Genomic DNA, 8,936 nt, shown 5'->3' on the forward strand with positions numbered 1-8,936 from the left:
CTTTAAGAGCCAGGTGAGCTCTGACTTTGGCGGATTGCTATTTTAATGGCGCAGCGACCTGGACGTGTCCAACGTTTCTCAGCAGAGGAAAATGAGCTGCTTCTTTATTCTTTTTATTGTTGATGTAAACGTTTGCATAGCTGCCAACAGGCATGTGTTATAGGTTTGTGTCCATGTGAGCATAACAAGCAGGGATGTACTGTACGTGTATTGGAGATGCGCCTGTGTTGACGACAGTTGCCTCCAAGATAGCAATGAACGTCTGACTGAGTTTTTTTCCTTGGTGCCCCTGTTTTTTTTGTTAGTTTTTTTTTTTTTGGTTAAGTACGCACATCAACGTAGGTACAGTATATTCACATGATGTGTTTAAACTTTTTAAACTAAACAGGAGCAAGGTGTGAAAATGGACTGTTCACGTGGTTTAAGATAGCAATGAGCACCTCACCACGCCTTGTGCAGGGTATAAAATAAAGCTCGTTCTGTGCAAAGTGTTATCTCCCATTATCATTTCCTGTTCCAAATGTTTTGCCAGCAAACCCTGCTGTCTGGATTGATGGTGTAAAAGTTTGAAACTGGCTTTGTGTCTGAGTCTCAGATGTATTCAAGTGGCATAGCTGGAGGTTACTTCAGGGAGAGAACTGCCAATTAGTTGTGTCAGTATAAATAAACGGGCCAGCACAATGAATATCAAATTAAAAATGCAAATGTCTTATGCATATTAATCGAATGTTGCAACAATGGACAGGGGGTTTTAAGTATTTTTGAGGGAAATCTGAACCGAGGAAGCTGTTTAATACTCTGTATCTGTAGGTGTGTAGTTAATCTATGCATGTGGCGCCCAAGGAGAAGAAGCCCGTGGGAAGTTTAACGCTCATCAACGGTTTCATGTTTTGATTCAGGAAGACGATCAGGGAACAGGGAGCGTAATGGACTCCAAGCCCGAGGCGGAGCTTCTTAGAAGTCGCTCTTCCACGTGAGGCATGTTTCCAGCGTCTGTGCTGTGCATGCACCACCAACCCCAGTCTGTCACGCCTGCTGCTCTGTATTCTCACTTCACCTTGCCTTCCTTTCAGTTGTGTGTAATTGTGGGGATGTTTACCTGCAGTGGTATTTTTTTTACCAATGTGCCTGTCGTGATAAAACGAGATCGCATCCTCCTCAAAATCCATAAATAGTGAAGCACTCCAAGGTGAGTTCACACAACTGGCTGCAGTAAACGTTAATATTTAAGTAAAAGCTCATATATAAGGTCTAAAACAGGGGGCGCTAAGTGGTCCGGCGCCGGTCCTGCCGGTCATGCAGCTTACCATCAGCTGCCAGAGCCCCGAGAGAGCACAGTTGGTCTTGTTCTCTCTGGGTGGGTACAGTGCAGTAGATGGCGCTCTTCTTTCACCGCATCACTCCTTGGGTGATGTAGATCAATCAGCAAAAGGCTGCATCTGTGAGCTGATGTATCAGAACTGCGCTTTCCTCCGTGCGTTAGCGCTGCATCAGCAGCAGTTCAAGAAGTTTTTAGCAGGCTTTGGACCTTCCCCCCATATAGTCCCACCAGCTCTAATGGGGCTATAGTTGTTTATTGTACAGTATATCTACAGTATATGATCTATTGATGTAGGAAATCCCTTTACCCTGTGTACTGGAATTTCTCTTTTTAAAAGAGTGAAAATGTGTTGAAATTGTAAAATCCTATTGTGTTTTATTGCTTAAATAATACATAAACAGTGTGATCAAATTAAACATTTTATATTACTTGTGTTATTTACTATATTGGCATGTTATGACCAAAACTTAATTCAATAGTTTTTTTTATCATTAATGTTGTAGTGCTCTATAACTATATGAAAGGTAGAATAGAAGTTTTTAAAAGTGAATATTCCTGAACATTTTTAAAGTTAGCTGTTTGACTATTTCCCAGACAGAAAAGCTTTTCCCTCTGAAAGCCTTTTCAACCCCTCCCAGCTAATGACGCTCACTAACACTGGAAGTCTGTGGCATTCTGTGGCATTCTCTATCCATTACAAATGCATGAACTGAGCCTTAAATACGCCTCATTAATAATTTTTGAAAGACTCTCAAGACTTATTTCAGGTAATTTATGGAATACTGTTAATTAAAGTTAAAAAGTTCAAAGTTACTTGTGCCCCAATAAGGGCAGAGGATTTTTATTGTAAGAATCGACTACAGTGGGGAAATATGTATTTGATACGAAGCCAATTTTGAAGTTTTTCTTCTTACAAAGAATGTGAGAACTGTGAGAGACAGAATCTAAAGAAATGATGTTTTAATTTTTCAATAATTAATTAGCATTTTAGTACATTAAATATTTATTTGATCACCTACCAGCCAGCAGAGTTCTGGCTCTCACAGTTGAAGTGAACCTACGATAGAAGTCAGACAGATCTCTTCATTTTTTGTAGGTGGGAAAACTTGCAAAGTCAGCCAGTTCAGTTCAGTCAGTCAAAATCAATGTTCCTCAAAGAAAACATTTGGTGGTAAAAAAGACCAAGAGTACAAACATAAACTGAACACCCGTGATGTCCAATCCTAAGTGACTAAGCCACGGTACCACCAGGTGAATTCAATAATCAGGTGATCCTGGTCAGGGAGGGAGTAATTGAGTGACGTTCATGTGTGGTGCGTTTTGGTCAATGGAGTCCAGAGCTGGTAGATCACTGGTAGAATCAGATGCTGTAGGAGGAAAAGAAGCACCTTAAGTGCTAAATTTTAGTGCTGAAAGTTAATTTCTACTTTATTCAGTTCATCTGTATCCAAGACGCAGTTTATCTTGAACAACCCTAATTAAAAAACAAGCTTAAAATCATAAAATTTAACAACAGAACTCCATCACTTCATCAGCCTCGCCTTGGTTGATGTCACTTCCTCTCAGTCATAACTTTTAATGTCATGACCTTTAAATGTATCGTGTATATTTTTTCATGTAGTGTTTAAAAAAAAAACAACAATGTTAAATGCTTTTGATTTCAAGAATTCTTGTATAATTTCATATTTTTAATCAATTCATGTCAATACTACCAACTTATATTTATTAATAGTGTTATAATAGTGGTGTTAACAAAAACTGTTGTTTTATTAGCATGAGAAAGCAACTAAAGATTGAGAAATTGGGATTTATGTTTATATAACAAGTATAACAAGTCTTTGATCAAGAAATCAATGGTTTTGGGACTTGCATTTTGGAGTATTATTTGTTTTTATGTTACATTCTTTATGGCACAGAAAATATATATTTCTAGTTGAATATTTGTCATACAGTCATCTCTTTTCCTGACCTCATATCCTCTATATAAACTGTGCCGTACTGTATTTGTCATTCTGTTCCTCACATGTTCGGCTGCACTGTGAGGGACTGGATTAGGCGGCGGCGGTTCAGACTGACGTTCGAGACAGAAACGCTCCAGTCGATAGGTCAGAGAGATTACCTTCCAATAAGCTGACAATTAACCTCAGCCGAGCGATAAAATAAGTCAGTCCAGCAGTCTGACCCGGGTTAAACCAGTTCATCAACTTTCAGACCATGTAAAAACACTCCCACTCAGAGACACGTGTGATGAGAATACTTTCAGTCAAAAAGGATCGGCTTGAAGGTCGATAATGAAAAAGCAGAGCATCTTAAAGGAAGAATCTATTAGCTAAAGAGATGAAGGTGTCTCAGTTGAGCAGCCCTGAATTGAAATTGATTTGTCAGGAGGACCCAATTCCACAGGTTTTTTCTTTCTCTGTTTAATTAGAGGCAGGTCGGATCCAAGTAAAAATCGTGGTCGGATCTATCGTGCATTTTTTTGTGGATTTTCACGATTATATTTTTTCAACTGTTCATGCAGTTGTGTTCAAAATTGTTCAACCCCCACTGCAGTAATGTCACGCTGGCCAGACACATGGCAGACATTCGCAGATACCGATAGAGTTGTCAAAAATACAAAAAAATAAAAATAGAGGGCAAGGCAAAACTCAAGAATCAGAAAACAAAAACAAGTCAGTAACAAAAGCAACAAACAAAGTGAATGCGTCATAAAAAAGCTAGATAACAAGATTCAGTCCTCGGCAGAGAACAGAGCAAACTGAGGGGTATTTATACAAGACAAGCTAGGTGAAAACAATAAGTAACTGGGGGAGCAGGAACACCGCAGCATTACGTGATCAGCAGAGTCAGGGAAGTCTGGTGTGAGTGCATGCTGGAAACTGTCTTTCCAGCTTTGTTTTGTAGTCCAGAGTCCAGATTGTTTTTTTTTGTGTTTTCTTCATTGACAAAATTATTTAACCCCTTAGTTTCAAACAACATTAGTACTCAATACAATTACTCCCTTTGGCATTAATAACGTTCTTCAGATGTAAAGCTGCTACTTAGTGTTGGTTTATCACTTAAAAGCTCAATAAATTACATTAAGTTTGAGGTTGTAAAGTGACAAAATGTTCAACTTTTCATTGAATTCCAATTGAAGCCACTGTACTGTGGTCAGAAGAAGAGAAAGAACTAAGAAGATGTAGATAATATGTGTAATATGTGTACATGTATACTGAGTTTGATTTAGAGAGGGGAGGGGAGAGTGCAAATAAAGCACGGTTAAATGGTTAACTACTGGAGAGTGAAAGGCTATAACTAATAATGCTGTACCAAGTGTAGATAAAATTCTCTAGACTGAAAGCCACATTTCTTTTTCCCATTGAGTAAAAACTGACGCAGAAACCTTTTAATATAAATCCACCCCAAAGGTTATTATAAGCATCAGTACCAGTAAATTTGCTGGTTAATGGAATGAAAAATCTGGACAGCTCTGGACTTTGCTATGAAAAGGTCAGAATTTGTTCAAGAGATTGAATTTTAAAGCTGGAAAATCTCAAAATGTTGTATTTTTTCATTTTAAGGCAAAATATATTATTTTTTTATCTCTGCTTAGACATGTTATGTTACTAAGAATTGTGTAAGTGTTGGATTATTTTGCTTCATTTAGGAAGTTTCAACTTATTTTAAGTCATTTGAAAATATATAATAAATAAGCGCAACAATCAGCAATCAAGTTATTCCATGTCACGTTCTCATCCTGTTCTCTTTCTTTCCTGGTCGATCTCTGTGTTTTTATCTTTTCTCATGCCTGTCTCTTTTCCTAGCCATGACCCTCTATGTTTTCTCCTTGTCTCTGCCCTTGTCTTCTGTGCTCAACCTGTGAGTAATTTGTAGCTCCATCCCTTTGTTACCTGTCCCCGGGTGTTTCCTGTTAGTTGTTTCTTCTGCGCACATATAATCCCTTTGTTTCAGTGTCCCTTGTCGGTTCTTGTACGTGTTTTAAGTCAGTCAGGTTGTTTTTTTTATTTTTTAAAGAAAAATCTTACCAAGAAAAAATAGCTCCCCCTATTGGCAGATTTGTTTGATAAAAATAATTATACATCTCTTAATTTACATGTATTTTATCTAGTTTTTGTCAATTAATTTTTTGCAGTGTTAGACAGTCTTAGACAGTTTTGAAGTGATCCAGCTGATTACGATGTACAATATAATTTTCAGCAGCTAAGCGGCGCTAATTATGTTGAGTTAAAGAGATCTTTGCTTCCAGGACCCATTATTCCCTTTTTCTGTAAACTCAAAAAAGAAATCCCAGTGCAGAACTGCACGGCACAGAATACACTGAAAGCAAACAACAGTCTTTTTAATCACAAGAATCGCAAGAAAAAGTCAAGCTGTTTCACCAGCCTTTACTGATTCACAGGCTGGAGGCTTTGCTTATTTTGCTTTAAATTGAATCTGATTCATAAACTCCAAAGCAGAAAGTTGTAAATACATGGAATAGGTTTTACAGGCTTTTTACAGGTTATCTACACACCACTGCGGCAGGTACATTCTTAGCCTCTTTTGTATCTGAGCTATTATTCTGTGCATTTCACGGGCCAGCGGGCTCTTGTTGCAGTCACTGGTGTCTACTGTTCTTGTGTTGGATAATGCTTTTAACAAGACTGCTTTTCTCATCTGTTTTTTTTTTTTCTGGCACTCTCAAAACAGACTAGTTAACAATGTTGTTTCACAGTAAACATCCATTGTGGCGACTCCTGAAAGCATGACGGGAGTAAGACCTTTTAAAATAATTGGAACGGCAAGTTCTGAACAGCACAAAGCTTCTGAGAGGGAGTGCCGGCCGTGTCATTTAATACATTTAATACAGAGTTTATGCAAAGTTCCTTTCAGTGCGTATAAATTAGATAGATAGAAGAATTTTTAAAATAACAGTGAACACAAACCTACACCACAAACTGGAAAACAAAGGAAAACTCCCTCACAAAACATACAGCTCTGGAAAAAACACTTGAATGATGAGTTTCTTTGATTTTACCAAATTAAAAACCTCTGGAATATAATCAAGAGGAAGATGGATGATCACAAGCCATCAAACCACCAAACTGAACTGCTGGAATTTTTGCACCAGGAGTAAAGCAGCATGAAGTTATCCAAAAGCAGTGTGTAAGACTGGTGGAGGAGAATATGATGCCAAGATGCATAAAAAAAACTGTGATTAAAAACCAAATCAGGGTTATTCCACCAAATATTGATTTCTGAACTCTTAAAAATACTTTATGAATATGAACTTGTTTTCTTTGTATTATTTGAGGTCTGAAAGCTCTGTATCTTTTTAGTTATTTCAGCCATTTCTCATTTTCTGCAAATAAATGCTCTAAATGAAAATATTTTTATTTGGAATTTGGGAGAAATGTTGTTTTAGACTTATTTGCTTATTTATTTCTTTATTTTTTTTGTAGCTGTTTTGCTTCCTTGGTTGTCTTTCCTTAATATTTGTCCCTTTTTTGTTAAACAACTAATTTTACTTACAAAAGTGACCTAAACTCCAGCCCAAATGCTCTGAGTTTAACAACCCCCCCCCCCTCCCCACCTCCCTTTTCATTCCAGTCTAAGGGTGTGGAAAATACAAGCAAATGAATAATAAAAATGTAAATAATAATTCCACTGCTTCCATAAGAATTTGCTCACTTGTGTTAGCCGTTTAAAGTAACTGAATGTATTTATTATTTTTATAGAGTTGCTTCTTTTGAAATCTTTATTAGAGTTGAATAAATAAAGTTAGCTCGATTGCTTGTGACCACAGGAAGACGTTTTTTATTATTGTTTTTACTGTGAAAGTTGCCTTTAAAAACCAGCTGAAAGGTCAGTAGGTTTGGCTAAGAGTGAAGGGCCGGGCGCTCTGTGATTCAGTGTGATTCAGTGCGATTCAGAGTTCCAGAGAGATTTCAGCTTAAGTGCACAGCTTAAAAAAAGATGTACACAGACAACAGGAGCATTAGAACCTACAGAGCACTGACATTACTTCCATCGTCCTTTTGTGCCCTTTCAGCCCCGTCATCAGCAATTTACTGCTGCGCTGGCTGTGGTTTCATCAGCTGAGCTTTTATAAGTCTGATTTTTAGTCGAATTGTTTAGTCGAATGGAACAGGCAGTCAGTTTTTCATTCATCAGCAAAGATAAAGACATTCAAATGAATATAAAACTGCACAAACTATGAATGAGTAAATGTTAAGTCCACTCTCAGAAACAGTGGCAGTTCTAGACCATTTCAACGAATTATTAATTAACACTACAGTTAAAGGAGAACTCTGGTGTAAAATGGACTTTTGTTGTAGTAAAACATGATAAAAAGTTCTTACCTTTGACAAATAGCACACCTCCGCTCTCCCACAGCGTTCTGAGATCCAGAAATTTCAACAGTTCGTCCAAAACAACCCTCAGACTGGGTGACACGGAGCATAATTTGCCCTGATAAATCACCATTCCTAAAATGCTGTACTAAAATGCTGTATCTCTGTCGAATTCTATAACAGAGAGCTAGAATTCTCTGGTGAAAGGAAAATATACTTAATTGTACTTAAAACATATTGAGAAATGTATGCTGTAAGTATGCTGTAAATATACTAAAATATTTATGTACTTAAAAATATTAAAATATATTAAAAGTACATTAATATTATGCTTTCAACAAATGCTTAAAATTAAACTTTGATCATACTTTTTAAAAAGTACACTACAGTATATTGTATTTTTAAAAAGAATACAAATGTAGTACACTTTTACTTTAATGAAATTCAATATACTTCTAAAATACTTATTTCCAAATATATTTTTGTACATTTTTATCATTATGTGTTAAAAACATCTGTTACAGTAGTTTACTTAAAGTACGATGTATCATGTAACATTTTAGAGAGTAAATTAAATTACTACTTGATAGCTAACAGCACCAGACGTGACACTACTACTAAAAATAAAATAAAAAAAACTAAAAAAAACTACTACTTTAAAATTCTAAAGTAAATTTGTAACTTGCTAAAAAGTATAGTACAGTAAATTAAAATATATTTTTTATACCCAACAAAGTATTCTGAAAGTGTGCTACTTACAAAAGACAGGAACAAGAAACATTTTTTAATATACTCTGTGTATAATATTAATACAGTTGTAATACTCATAAAATGTATTATAATTTGGAATTATGATATAAATATACTGATTAATATTAACGTGGCTACAAGAACACTTTAGTGCACCATAGCGTAATAATGCTTAGTATATTTTTATCTACTTTTTTCACTAGAATTCACCACAACAAATTAAAGCAAAGCAACCTGCTGAACTCTAACAGTAACTAACATTCTACAAAGCATTTATTAATATGAATCGTAGATAGGCTCCGCCCACTAAGCTGATGACGACAGGAAGTGGTAAAGTCCTTTAATCCAATCACTGAACTGCGGCGTGAAACCGAAACTAAATGGATCAAATTTACAGTGCCTTGCAAAAGTATTCATACCCCTTGGACTTTTCCACATTTTGTCACCTTACAACCTTACACAAACTTGTATTTAAATGTATTTTATAGAGATTTTAAGTGATAGACAAACACAAAGTATTGCATTAGTGT

Source organism: Astyanax mexicanus, chromosome 7, assembly GCF_023375975.1.
Source record: "Astyanax mexicanus isolate ESR-SI-001 chromosome 7, AstMex3_surface, whole genome shotgun sequence".
Taxonomy (NCBI): Eukaryota; Metazoa; Chordata; class Actinopteri; order Characiformes; family Acestrorhamphidae; genus Astyanax; species Astyanax mexicanus.